At 40.1% G+C, this 12705-nt stretch overlaps 1 long non-coding RNA gene across 1 annotated transcript in view; it reads right to left on the bottom strand.

Annotated features, from left to right (window-relative positions):
- Positions 1-4991: 4991 nt before the first annotated feature.
- LOC135090185 (uncharacterized) overlaps positions 4992-12705 on the bottom strand; it is a 260934-nt gene continuing 253220 nt past the window's right edge. Inside the window, exon 8 of the long non-coding RNA XR_010261819.1 lies at positions 4992-5267. This is a non-coding gene — a long non-coding RNA (uncharacterized LOC135090185). The remainder of the gene's footprint in view (positions 5268-12705) is intronic.

Raw genomic sequence — 12705 nt, 5'->3', positions numbered from 1 at the left:
TATTTTAAAGACGGGTGCCATACAAGTACTCACTCCTTCCTCCTCCTCCTTCTTTTTCTCCTAATCTGACTCCTCTTTCTTCTACTTGTCCTTTTCCTCTTCTTGTTTTTCTTCTTGTTTTTCCTCGTTCTTGTTCTTCTTTGTCTTCATCATCGTCATCTTCAGCATCATCACCTTGTTCCTGTTTTTGTTCTTGATCTTGTTCTCCTCCTCCTCATCCTTCTTCTTCTTCCTTCGGCTGCTCCCAACTCCACCTTTTATTCTTTCTGTGTCTTCTCCTGCCCTCATGACGTACTTGTCCTCATTCAGTCCATCTATAAATCTCTTTGATCCTCCTTCCCTCCTTCTTAGTGAATCCATTCCCAGTATCTTCCAAGTACTCCTCATCTCCCCAATGAACACAGCCAAACAATCTCTCTTCCTTCTCTTCAGCTTTGTCCGTGAAATGTATGTACTGTGTCTTTCTAAATACGCCAATTTCAGTTTCCTTTTCTCCTTACTCTCACGAAACTTCCATGAAAAACATTAACGAAAGCAGGACAGTCAATTGGAAGGCTTTTTTGTATTTTTAATGATTTTTTTGATGACTCGAGGTACATTGCAAAGTGGATAATTGCTTTGAATGTCAGTGTCGATGGTTCAACCTTTCCCGTGTTATCGCTTCAAAAATATGGTGTAGCGGACGAGAATGTGCATGATAAGCTCTCTGAAATGTGAAGTATTCTTTCTGCTTCACTGGAAAAATAGTTTCTAGTTATCGTTGCCAAAACTGCTAGTACAAGCTGTTCTCTGTGCACTGTGGGTTGGATACTACGATTTTTTTTTATATAGTCTTTTGTCCTTCAGTACATCTTTAAAAGTGAAGTGTGGAGGAAAAAAAAAGAGCGATGGAGGAAGACAAGTGGAGGATAAATTAAAATTAAACTAATACAAAAAAAAAATTACTTCTTTTATTACTGGTGATCTACAACAACAACAACAACAACAACAACAACAACAACAACAACAACAACTACTACTGCTACTACTACTACTACTACTACTACTACTACTACTACTAGTACTACAACTGGTACTACTATTACTATTCTTGGAACTTCTACAATGCTTACTACTACATACTACTACTTACACACACACACAGACACACAGACACACACACACACACACACACACACATATACACACCGAGCAATTCCCTAGCATTATCCCACTCAGCCATCAACGAGCGTCAACAACAACACACCACCACCACCACCACCACCACCACCACCACCACCATTATCATCACCACCACCGCCACCACCACCACCACCGCCATTCTATTCAGGTGAGTGGCGACGATTACACAGCGAACGACATTTGTCAAAGCAAAATACTAGGGTGGGGAGAGAGAGAGAGAGAGAGAGAGAGAGAGAGAGAGAGAGAGAGAGAGAGAGAGAGAGAGAGAGAGAGAGAGAGAGAGAGAGAGAGAGAGAGAGAGAGAGAGAGAGAGAGAGAGAGAGAGAGAGAGAGAGAGAGAGAGAGAGAGAGAGAAGAGAGAGAGAGAGAGAGAAGAGAAGAAGAAGAAGAAGAAGAAGAAGAAGAAGAAGAAGAAGAAGAAGAAGAAGAAGAAGAAGAAGAAGAAGAAGAAGAAGAAGAAGAAGAAGAAGAAGAAGAAGAAGAAGAAGAAGAAGAAGAAGAAGAAGAAGAAGAAGAAGAAGAAGAAGAAGAAGAAGAAGAAGAAGAAGAAGAAGAAGAAGAAGAAGAAGAAGAAGAAGAAGAAGAAGAAGAAGAAGAAGAAGAAGAACAACAACAACAACAACAACAACAACAACAACAACAACAACAACAACACACCACCACTACCATCACCACCACAACCATCACCACTACCACCACAACCATTACCACTACCACCACCACCGCCATCCACCACCTTGATCTCTTGTAGGTACGCAGGCAGGCAGGCAGGCAGGCAGGCAGGCCCAGTCTCTCAGCAATACCCTGCAGCGAGGCATCACCCTGAACACGATGGCCGGTAAAGGCACCCTTGATAGCCTCTTAAGGGACACCGCCACCACCGCGACCGCCACCGCCGCCAACGCTTTCAATATTCCTGCTTCCCCAATAGCAGGATAATGACTTACAGCACATTACTGGCCCAAGCACTGAGCAAACAAGCAGAGTGAGGTGGCGGCGGCGTCTCCCAGGGTATTGGTCCTCCGCTAAATGGCCTCGAGGCATGGGAGGTTAGTGGGCGTGTGGCGTGGGAACGTGCAGGCGTGGGGTGACCAGTGGATAGCTGAGTCACGCGCTGGGCCAGTGTTTGTTATATAATTTTTGTGTGTTTGGTGTGAAGGATGACGGCTGTGGTGAGAGAGAGAGAGAGAGAGAGAGAGAGAGAGAGAGAGAGAGAGAGAGAGAGAGAGAGAGAGAGAGAGAGAGAGAGAGAGAGAGAGAGAGAGAGAGAGAGAGAGAGAGAGAGAGAGAGAGAGAGAGAGAGGACCTTGAGAAAACAAATAAATTAAGACTAAACAAGTAAATTGAGGGTAAATCGCACTTAAATTTACACACTTACAAATACCTGACACCAATTATTAGAGCTCAGCAACACTGACACGTAACTATTAACAAACAGGTAACTCAAGGAAAGCTAATCTAACCTAAGCTAACCTAATGTAACCTAATCTCACCTAACTTAATCTAACCTAATCTTACCTAACCTAACCGAACCTTACTTAACAGCACCGACACGTAAGCATTAACAAACAAACAGATAACTCAATGAAACTTCTCTTCTTCATCCTCCTTCTCCTCTCCCTTCTTCCTCCACCTCCCGGAACCCCAGTAAAGGAAGAAAAAAAAATAACACTGTACCTCTTCATTTACGCATTATTCACCGCAAGAGTCATTCATAATCTCTACACTAGTGAAGAACGACTACTGAAATGCAACTTAATCAATATATATTCTTGCATTCTTCCCCACTTGCTTCTCTTCTTCTTTTCCGCTGCGGAGAGCCATTAGTCACTGTAATGGTGTGAAAGTAAAATGACAAATGTGAGTGGAACAAATGTGCGTGTGTGTGGAGCGAGAGCGAGAGAGAGAGAGAGAGAGAGAGAGAGAGAGAGAGAGAGAGAGAGAGAGAGAGAGAGAGAGAGAGAGAGAGAGAGAGAATGGCTAAGTGACTGGTACGGAGGATGAATAGTGGGCGAGGCAGGAAGGAAGGGGGAAAGGAGGAAGGGAGGCGACGAATACAGTTGGAGAAAGGAATGCTCCCAGTGATAATGTTGACACTGCCCGACAGGCGGACTCATTCAACCCTAACAGGAGGCGAGGAGAGAGAGGGAGAGGGAGGGAGAGGGAGAGAGAGGGAGAGGGAGCAGGAGAGAGGGAGAGGGGTAAAGGCAGGCACTGGGAATACTAATGAAGGGAGAGTAGCAAAGGTGGGAGAGGGAGGGGAAGGATTCATGCCAGCAGTGCAAACAAGAGTGAAAGCAAAATTTGTAGATATGCAAATACTCGTACTTATGGAAATGAGAGACCGTAGGTAATGGGGGGGATATGTTTCGTGTTGATGTGTATATTATGATTTTTATTTAAATTACGTTTTTTTTTGTTTTGTTTATGCTTATTTGTTTGTCTTATGTACGATTTCTCTCTCCGTTTTTTTTTCCCAGTTATTTTTACGTATGGTGGGGGTGGTCATGGACAAAGGAAGAGAAGAAATGAATAAAAGATGAGATATAATTACATAGATAATAAAAAAAGGATAAGAAAGTCGATCATGATATTCTCCTCTCTCATCTCCCCGTCCCACACTGGCCTCCCCACATAGAAAAAAAAGTACAAATGAGTAAAATGCACTTCACTATCAGGTTATTCTGTCCCAGAGTTAAATTTACCTAAACCTTCACCAGCAGTTTTTGAAACACGATGCAAATGGCTACTTACTATATATTAGTGCAAGACATTTTTTATAACATTGTGTGTTCGACGCATGCAAAAAAAAAAAAAAAACACACTAACGTAATAAAATAGGTCAGTTCTCCTACCTCCACCTCCTCCAACACCATCACCGCTACTACCACCACCACCATCATCATCACCACCATCGCCACCAGCACCTTCACCACTCCATCTCCGCCAACACCACCACCACTACCACACCTCATACCCACGAGGATCCACATTCGCCACACTTCTCTCTTCATGCACCATTGTTTCCCATCCATCTCTAATACACAGGAAACGTTTGATTTATGGTTCATACACTTTATGAATTATCTATCTATCTATCTATCTATCTATCTATCTATCTATCTATCTATCTATCTATCTATCTATCTATATATATATATATATATATATATATATATATATATATATATATATATATATATATATATATATATATATATATATATATATTCTTTTTTTCTTTTTTTTTTTTTATAATGTAAGCGCTTTTGTTCCGCCTTCATTTTGTTGCCTAAACTTTTTAACAAACACATCAATTTGTTTTATATTTGTGAAATCCCAACACGTACATCCCTTCCGATATTTTCATCTGTAATTTACAAAAGCTTCATATTTTTCAGGAGGATAATATGTTTTCGCTTTCATATTGTTGTAACTGAAGATGAGATGAGGTCAGTAGAGTTGTAAAGGTAAATAAAGTAGCGTTGTAAAATATATAAAAAAGGAAAATACTGTTTCAAAAGATAAAAGAAATTTGAGTGTTGAAAAAGATATTATAAAAGATAAAAGATTGTTGGAAAAGATAAAAAAAAGTAAGTAGTGACATAAAAGATAAAGAAAATAGCCTTGTAAAATATGAAAAAAGAAACTAGTGTTATAAAAGATTAAAAAGTGCTGTAAAAGATAAATAGTGTAAAAAAAACAATGTTGCAAATGATAAAAAAAAAGAAGTAGCACTGTAAAAAGTAAAGAAAGAAAATAATGTTATAAAAGATAAAGGGTGTGTACAAAGGGGAACAAGTACTTACCAGGAAGCGTGGGAAGGCAGAAACAGCTTTATACCGCTAGCGAGGCTGCGTCAAGACCAGCGGAGGGAAAAGCCTGCCGGCGGGACATGAGTGGAGGGCCGCGCCAGGAGATGGGGGAGGGGGTTCTGGGCGGGACGGTTAGCAGGCACCATCAAAGACACAGAACTCCCCGTCAGCCAGGGTCAGCATTAGAGGTCGGCAAATGACGAGTCTGAGCGAGCTGTTTGGTCTGCTTGCTCTTCTCTTCACTTCGTATTTTCTTCTCCACTGCAACTCCTACTGAAGGAAAACATAGTTACTGAATTTCACGTAGTTCAAGTTATCTAGATAGATGTTTGACTGATATGGGTACTCCTTAACTTAATACACTTGCTTCGTTCACATCTAGAGCATAATTTTGAAATGTCACGGCATGCAATGGAGTAATCGAGTATTGGATATCTTTTAGTGAATGTTTAATTTTTGTTTTGTTGTGTAAAGATAACTTCCATGAAAAAAAGTACCATAGTGTCATTACGAGTTAAAGAGTTAGGGCTGGGCGAACGCAGGAGCGGGCAATTATCCCAGAAAATCCCAGCCATGAACAGGATTCGAACTTTTTACATTGTTCTAGTCGGACGCGCTGCCGCCTCAGCTACCACACACCATTGCCATATAATATCAAGACCAGTTAGTACGCAACAGTTTCAAACTCTAGAGAGACGTAACCAGTCTACAATCTTCTGACGAAATACATTTGAGTTTTAGGTACTGTACATAACTCTTCACGAAGCCTGAGATGAATTTAGTAATGTTTAGGACAAAGAAACTGAAATAGCAAACAGAAGCTACGTGCCTAAAGTGAAAGTCTGGTGGTAGATTATTATCGAACTCGCGTCCAAGTAAAAGACTGAAGGCTTTTCCTATATGTATTGGTGAGGGAAAGCGAGAGAGAGAGAGAGAGAGAGAGAGAGAGAGAGAGAGAGAGAGAGAGAGAGAGAGAGAGAGAGAGAGAGAGAGAGAGAAAAAAGCCAAAATCACATCGAAGCGAGGCGAGAGCGGGAGGCAATAACCTTCCATCACAATGTCAATACCTTTTTAAAAGAGTTCTGATTAACCTGCCGCCAAAATTATAGTATACCTAACAGGCCCGCAATAATTCTTACCGTGTTTATTGCTCTCGTGACGCAACTAATTAAGATAAGGTTGTTAATTTGTTTGCAAAATCCCAAAGGAACGTGATTAAAGTTTAATTAAGGCTGCAAATTTTTGAGCTTCGTCGTTATAAGCGATGGGGGGAAAAAAGGTGAGAGGTAAAAGAAAATCATGACTGACTTTTAAAATGAGGGGGTGGTATGAGAAGAGAGAGGAAGAGAGAGAGAGAGAGAGAGAGAGAGAGAGAAGAGAGACGAGAGAGAGAGGAGGGAGAGAGAGAGAGAGAGAGAGAGAGAGAGAGAGAGAGAGAGAGAGAGAGAGAGGCACTAAAAAAAAAAAAAAGGCATGAGAAAAAGGCATAACAACACGAACTGAACACGAACACAGGGACTAAAAAGAAGTCTGCATTTATTGAAAGAAAAACGTAAGAAACGATAACTAATAAGAACCGAAAAAAAAAAGGAAAACTAACTTTCTCTTCTGGCATCCTTTTCCTTTTCATTCGGGTGGTGGAAAACAATTAGCAGGACTTATATTTCTTTACTCTCTCTCTCTCTCTCTCTCTCTCTTTTTTTTATTTTTTGCCATTGAATCTTCCTCTCTTATATGCGTAAAATAAATACACAAAATGCGGCTGAGAACATATTGAGGAGGAGTAAGCTAACTGATGAATGAACGACTAATTGAAACACATCTGAATCTGCACCGATACTTCAGATCAGATCCTCTCATACTTATTTAACTTAGCAGGATCAAATACTCTCTATATAATGTTCATCTCACTGCATATTAAAACCAGGCAGATCCAAACTCTCCCTTTCTCTCTGTTGGTAGTTTGATAGCTATTTTATAAACATCACGTATACCAGAGGGTGCTTTTGTTTGTTCATAATGACGTTGGCCTCTTCACATATTATTCATTAAATCAACGTAAAATTTTTCAATAGGTGTACAATATTTTTCCCCATTGATGTGGACACGAGAGGAGAGAGAGAGAGAGAGAGAGATGAGAGAGAGGAGAGAGGAGAGAGAGGAGCAGAGAGAGAGAGAGAGAGAGAGAGAGAGAGAGAGAGAGAGAGAGGAGAGAGAGAGAGAGAGAGAGAGAGAGAATTGTTGGAAAAAAGTGAAGAAAAACGGAAAGTGGTATGATTAGTGGGTTAATGAACAAGCAAGAGGAGGAGGAGGAGGAGGAGGAGGAGGAGGAGGAGGAGGAGGAGAGAAAAAAATATAGAGAAAGCAAGGAGGATGAAAAAAATAAAAACAATAAATAAAAAAAAAAGAGAAGAAAAGAGCAAGGAAAAAAAGAGAATGAAGTGAAGGAGGGAGAAAGATAAAAAAAAAAAAAAAAAGAAAGGGGAAAGAGGAAGGAAGGAAGCAAGAAGCGTCTGTCCCGGAAAGCTCGCTGCTGTGGACAGAATAGACAGGCGGGGCTTATGTCGGTCAGGTCCCGTCGTGGAAGAGATGAAATAATTTGACTGGATTTCATCTTGGTGAAGGGATTTGCGGGGGAAGCGGGACAAAGGACGGAAGGGAAAAGATGGAAAAATGACGCCGAGGAAAGACGATGGAAAGACAAGAAAAAAGGAAGGAAGGAAGGAAGGAAGGAAGGAAGGAGAGAAGAGTTAAAGAGGGGAAATCATAACTCAAGAGAACTACAGATACAAACAAACACATGTATATAAACAGTATTCAATGTTTTTAGTATAGTATTTGTTTGAGCAGATAAAGGGATCATGTGTATATCAGACGAGGACACCAGATAATTGACAGTGGAAGAGAAGGAAATACAAGAGAAGACATAAATAACACAGGTACAAAAACATGTATATTAAATGTATTTATTCTTTTGATAAATACTGGATGGAATAGAAAATGAATCATATGTATATTAGACACTACATCAAAAAATCTGGACAGTGAAAGAGAAAGAAATAAAAGGAAGATTAGAAAAAAAAGTGACTAGTAAGAGGGAGAAATGGGAGAAATGGTTGAAGGAGTGAGGAAGTGGGAAGGAAGACCAGAAAGAAGGGGAAAGGAAGAGGTAGGAGGGGAAAGGAAGGCCCAGGGGTGACATTAGCGGGGGGTCGGCGGGTCGGAAACAGGGAGTAGTGAGCCGTGCTGGTCACCCGGAATATTAACTGGTGTCAACGTGGCTGTGTGTGTGTGTGTGTGTGTGTGTGTGTGTGGTTGTCGCCTCTCTCTCTCTCTCTCTCTCTCTCTCTCTCTCTCTCTCCTCTCTCTCTCTCTCTCTCTCTCTCTCTCTCTCTTTCTCTCTCTCTAGTTTACTTATCTTTCTATTTTAATTTTAGCCTCATCTTCAACACATAATGTATTGTTTATCTTCACGATTCAATTAAAAGTGGATATTCTTGATGTTTATGCTCATCTACATCTTTGCTTTTTTTTACTCGTATAATGACTTATGTAGAAGTTTATCGTTATGTTTTTCCCTGCTATTTTCATTTTAGTTTGCCCTTCGGTGTGTGGGTCACAATAGGATAAACAGGAAAACTTACTCATTTCCATTAACAAATAGCACGTAGTCAACACAACACCTCCACTCCTTCCTCTTCCTACCTGATCCTTCCATTCTCCTCCATCCACTCACTGCCTCCATTCCTCCTTCCCTCAGTGCTCCTCAATCTCCTTTATCCCCCCTTTCTTCTTTCCATCCCTCTTTCCCCTTCGTGCTCCTCCATCTCTTTCCCTTTTTCCTTTTTTTCTCTCTTTTACCTCCGAGCTACTCCATCTTTTTGCCCCCTTTCTTCTTTCCCTCCCTCCTTCCCTCCGTGCTCCTCATTCTCATTCCCCTCCCCTTTCTCTCCCTCCTTCTCTCCGTGCTCCTCCATCTCCTTTCCCCCCCCTTTTCTTCTTCTTCCCCTCTCTTCTCTCCTCCTAGAGCGCGCCCGTCCCACTGGTGTCTAAATTTACGGAGTTCTGGTCTATTTCCATCTGGGTCACACCGTCCGGCTTGCCTCTTGCGACCTGAGACTTGCCTCTTTATTGTCCCAGTTACTCCTTCACACTACCACAGGGCGTCTCCAACCATGCCTGCTGTTTATTACTACGATATTAAAAGCAAAGTACTGTTACTATTAGAGGGTTGGTGAATGTTTAAGTGGTTAAGGTGGTACTAAAAGTGGAGGGTTATTTGTAATATAGAATATGGTCAGTTATGTCCCTTATGTTAAAGTGAGAGTCTCCACGTTCTTGGAATATAAAGGTGCGGATGTCTTAAGTTGGTTTTGTGGTACGTAATATTTGAGGTTCTGTGGATATTGTTTATTTCGGTGACTTTTCAACATATTTTGGTTCAACTGTGATGTGCTTGATATAATTTTCATTGTTGTCTTTATGTATTAAAACACAAACTATCATTATTGCACATCAGTAAGACAGAAACCGTTGGATATAAGAACATAAGAGAATCTACAAAAAGCTAGAAGGTATAGACATGGCAGTCCTTTTATAAAACATGTGGACAAACATGCTGACAGCCACCCAAAGTCCCGCACACTTCTCTTGTTTGGTTTGAATATACGCACTATTTCCACAAAGCCGCTTTTTCTCCTTACCAAGACAAGGTGAATAACAGATGCAGGCTAGTATCTCTCTCTTTCAAGGTCTTTACCGTCTCCAGTATTCTCAATCTTTCAATCTCTTTTTACTGCTAAGCTCTGGATCTCCCTGCCTGTTTATATATTATCTCCTACCTATGACTTAAACTCTTTCAGAAGGGATGTTTCAAGACACTTCTCTAAATTGAATAATCCTTTTTTGGCTCTATTCTTTATGGACTGGCACTTCAGGGAGCATTTACTTTTCAACTTGTTTGCAGCCCTTGGTCAGGGCCTCTCCTACATAAAAAAAAAAACAAAAAAAAAAGCTGCGTCTGAAGAGTGGGGTCCTTTTTTCATGCCTAGGGCGCGGACGAGCATTTTTGGACACTTCGTAAATAACCTTGATCGTTCATTTACAGCGGAATACCTTGCATCATTTCAACCTTCCCTTGCCCCTTTCGTTGCTATAATGACTGCCCTGCTCGTGCCGCCTTTCTATTCCGAATAACACCCACGTCTCTGTCATCACCGTTGTGTTAAACTATTGCTACTTTCATCCCTTTATTCCTGTTGTTAATTCAGATTCCCTTGCATCCTATCACACTTCCCATGCCTCCTTCACTGCTGCAATGGCTACCCTGTTCCTGCCGCTTTCCTGTTCTGAATAACACCGATAATTTTTACATGAACTTTGTGTTAAACGATCGCTACTTTCATCACTCTATTCCTATTGTTAGTTCCTTCCCTTCCATTGGCCTCTTTCGCGCAGACCTAAATGAACACAATAGGCGAAGGACACAAGAAATTTACAGCTCTTGTCTGGAATTTAGTCAGGATTATTAAAGGTGCATGGAAATCTAACAATAAAGTGAAGCCTCAATACACGATGCGGTGGAGTTGTTTCGGTAATAACCCACGTAAACACGCCTCGGGGAATTCAAAGGCGATGCAATCTGGATTACGTCGCCGCGTTCTGAATGCACGCTTAATTACATGCTAACGTAAAATGGAATTAGAGCGTTTTTCCCTTGTTTTTACCGTACATACAAAGAAAGGTTTAAATCTCTCTCTCTCTCTCTCTCTCTCTCTCTCCCTCTCTCTCTCTCTCTCCTCTCTCTCTCTCTCTCTCTCCTCTCTCTGACATACATACACGAACCTCACAAATATGAGCAGAAATATAAAAGATTCCGCACACTTTATTTCATTTGGTGGACTCACTCACGGCAAAGCTTCACTCAATCACAGTTAAACATTCTAGGCGATAATGAAACAACATTATCTTAATTTAGTTATATTTTGTTTAACATTTATTTATTTATTTTTACTATTATTTATTTTTTTATTTATTTATCTTATTTTATTTATTTATTTATTTATTTATTATTATTATTATTATTATTATTATTTTTTTTTTTGCGGTAAGGAGGAAAAATTCATCTCGATTTTTTCGCCCTATATCTTCCTCATCCTCACTTTTCTCTGCCGTACTATTATTATTTCCCCCAGTTTGTCTATCCTCGACCCCGCAATCTTACTGCTATTGTCCGATGCAATATTTAAGAGAAAACAGAACCCGTATTTTACTGTGGCGCTGAAAATATCGTTATTACTGTCGAGAGGTGAAAGGTGAGACAAGAAACAATTGCGAAGTGAGTTTAGGAGGAGGAAAATCTTACTTTCGTGGAATCTTCTTGGCCTTGTAATTATTTTTCCTCATTGGGAAGCTGGAGTGAAGGGATACTTTACACGACTAGCATTTGATTGTGAGCAAAGAATAAGGGCAACACTTCATGACACCTTTAATAAATGTCTTGTGATCATAAAAAGACAAGTTGAGAGATTCTTTACTGTCGTATCTGACTGTAAACCAAAGAGTAAGAGCAACACTTTATAAAGCTTATCTTACCGAACGTCTTGTGATCATGAGACAAGATGTGAGATCTTATATGCTGGCATCTGACTATAAACAAAGAATTATGGCACCATTTTATAACGCTTATCTAAAATGACTGAGCAGGAAAAAGGTATATGCAAATGTCTTCAGAGGATAAACCGAAAACTAACAGTGTATGTGAAGATAACAAAAAAACTGTAAAAAAAAAACAAAAACACGACAGAGAGAGGGTAACTTTTCATAACACTTACCTTAACTGAATAAACATGAAAAATCATTAACATAACGGATAAAAGCGAAAAGATGGCTGTTAAAAAATAAGTGACTATAAAAGAAAAAAATAAAACAAGACGATCAACAAAGAATTGCGGCATCGTTTTGTAAAACCTGCACTGACTTAATGAGCAGGAAAATTACTAATATATTGGACGAAGGCAAAAAAAAAAAAAAAAAAAAAAAAAAAAGGCCTATCATAAAGTGACGATCAAAGGTAAGACGGTAAACAAAGAATTAGAATAACATTTCATATCACCTGCATTAGCTGACTGAGCAGGAAATTAATTAAAGAATATCTCAAAAATTACAAACATATCCAACGGAGACAAAAAAAAAATTAAGGCAACTATTTTAAATTCAGTTACCAGAAACATGAAGAATAAATACCTTACTGATTGAGGAGTAAAGGGTGAGTACATAAGTCTTCTTCAACGGACGGGTCAAAAATGACTAACATACCTGGCGAAGACAAAAGGTGGCTGTTTAAAATGCGGTTGTCAGGAGCACGAGGAATGAACACCGCACTGGCTTCATCTACGCACTGATGGGTAGACTAATTTCCCTCTGATTTTCTAGGGCACAAAAATCCCTTACGTGTAATTGAGCATCAGGAGTTTTTGCCGCGAGTTCCTGTCAAGCGCAGACCTGGCGGTGACATGTGGCTTAAAATATTTCACCGTCAGGTCGGCGTACTCGCGCCGTTAAGGGTTGTGCTCGTATTGCAGCGTGACAGAGAACGGGTAGTGTTAAACCTCAATGTAAAATGAGGGTAAGGACGCGGTATAAGAGGAAATGGCATCTACATACGTGATCTGTTATTTATTTTTTTTCCGTCCAGAAAGAAAGAAAA

Source organism: Scylla paramamosain, chromosome 3, assembly GCF_035594125.1.
Source record: "Scylla paramamosain isolate STU-SP2022 chromosome 3, ASM3559412v1, whole genome shotgun sequence".
In the NCBI taxonomy this organism is placed as follows: domain Eukaryota; kingdom Metazoa; phylum Arthropoda; class Malacostraca; order Decapoda; family Portunidae; genus Scylla; species Scylla paramamosain.
The sequence above is the reverse complement of the archived record's forward strand: the minus strand, read 5'-3'. Positions and strand labels throughout refer to the sequence as shown.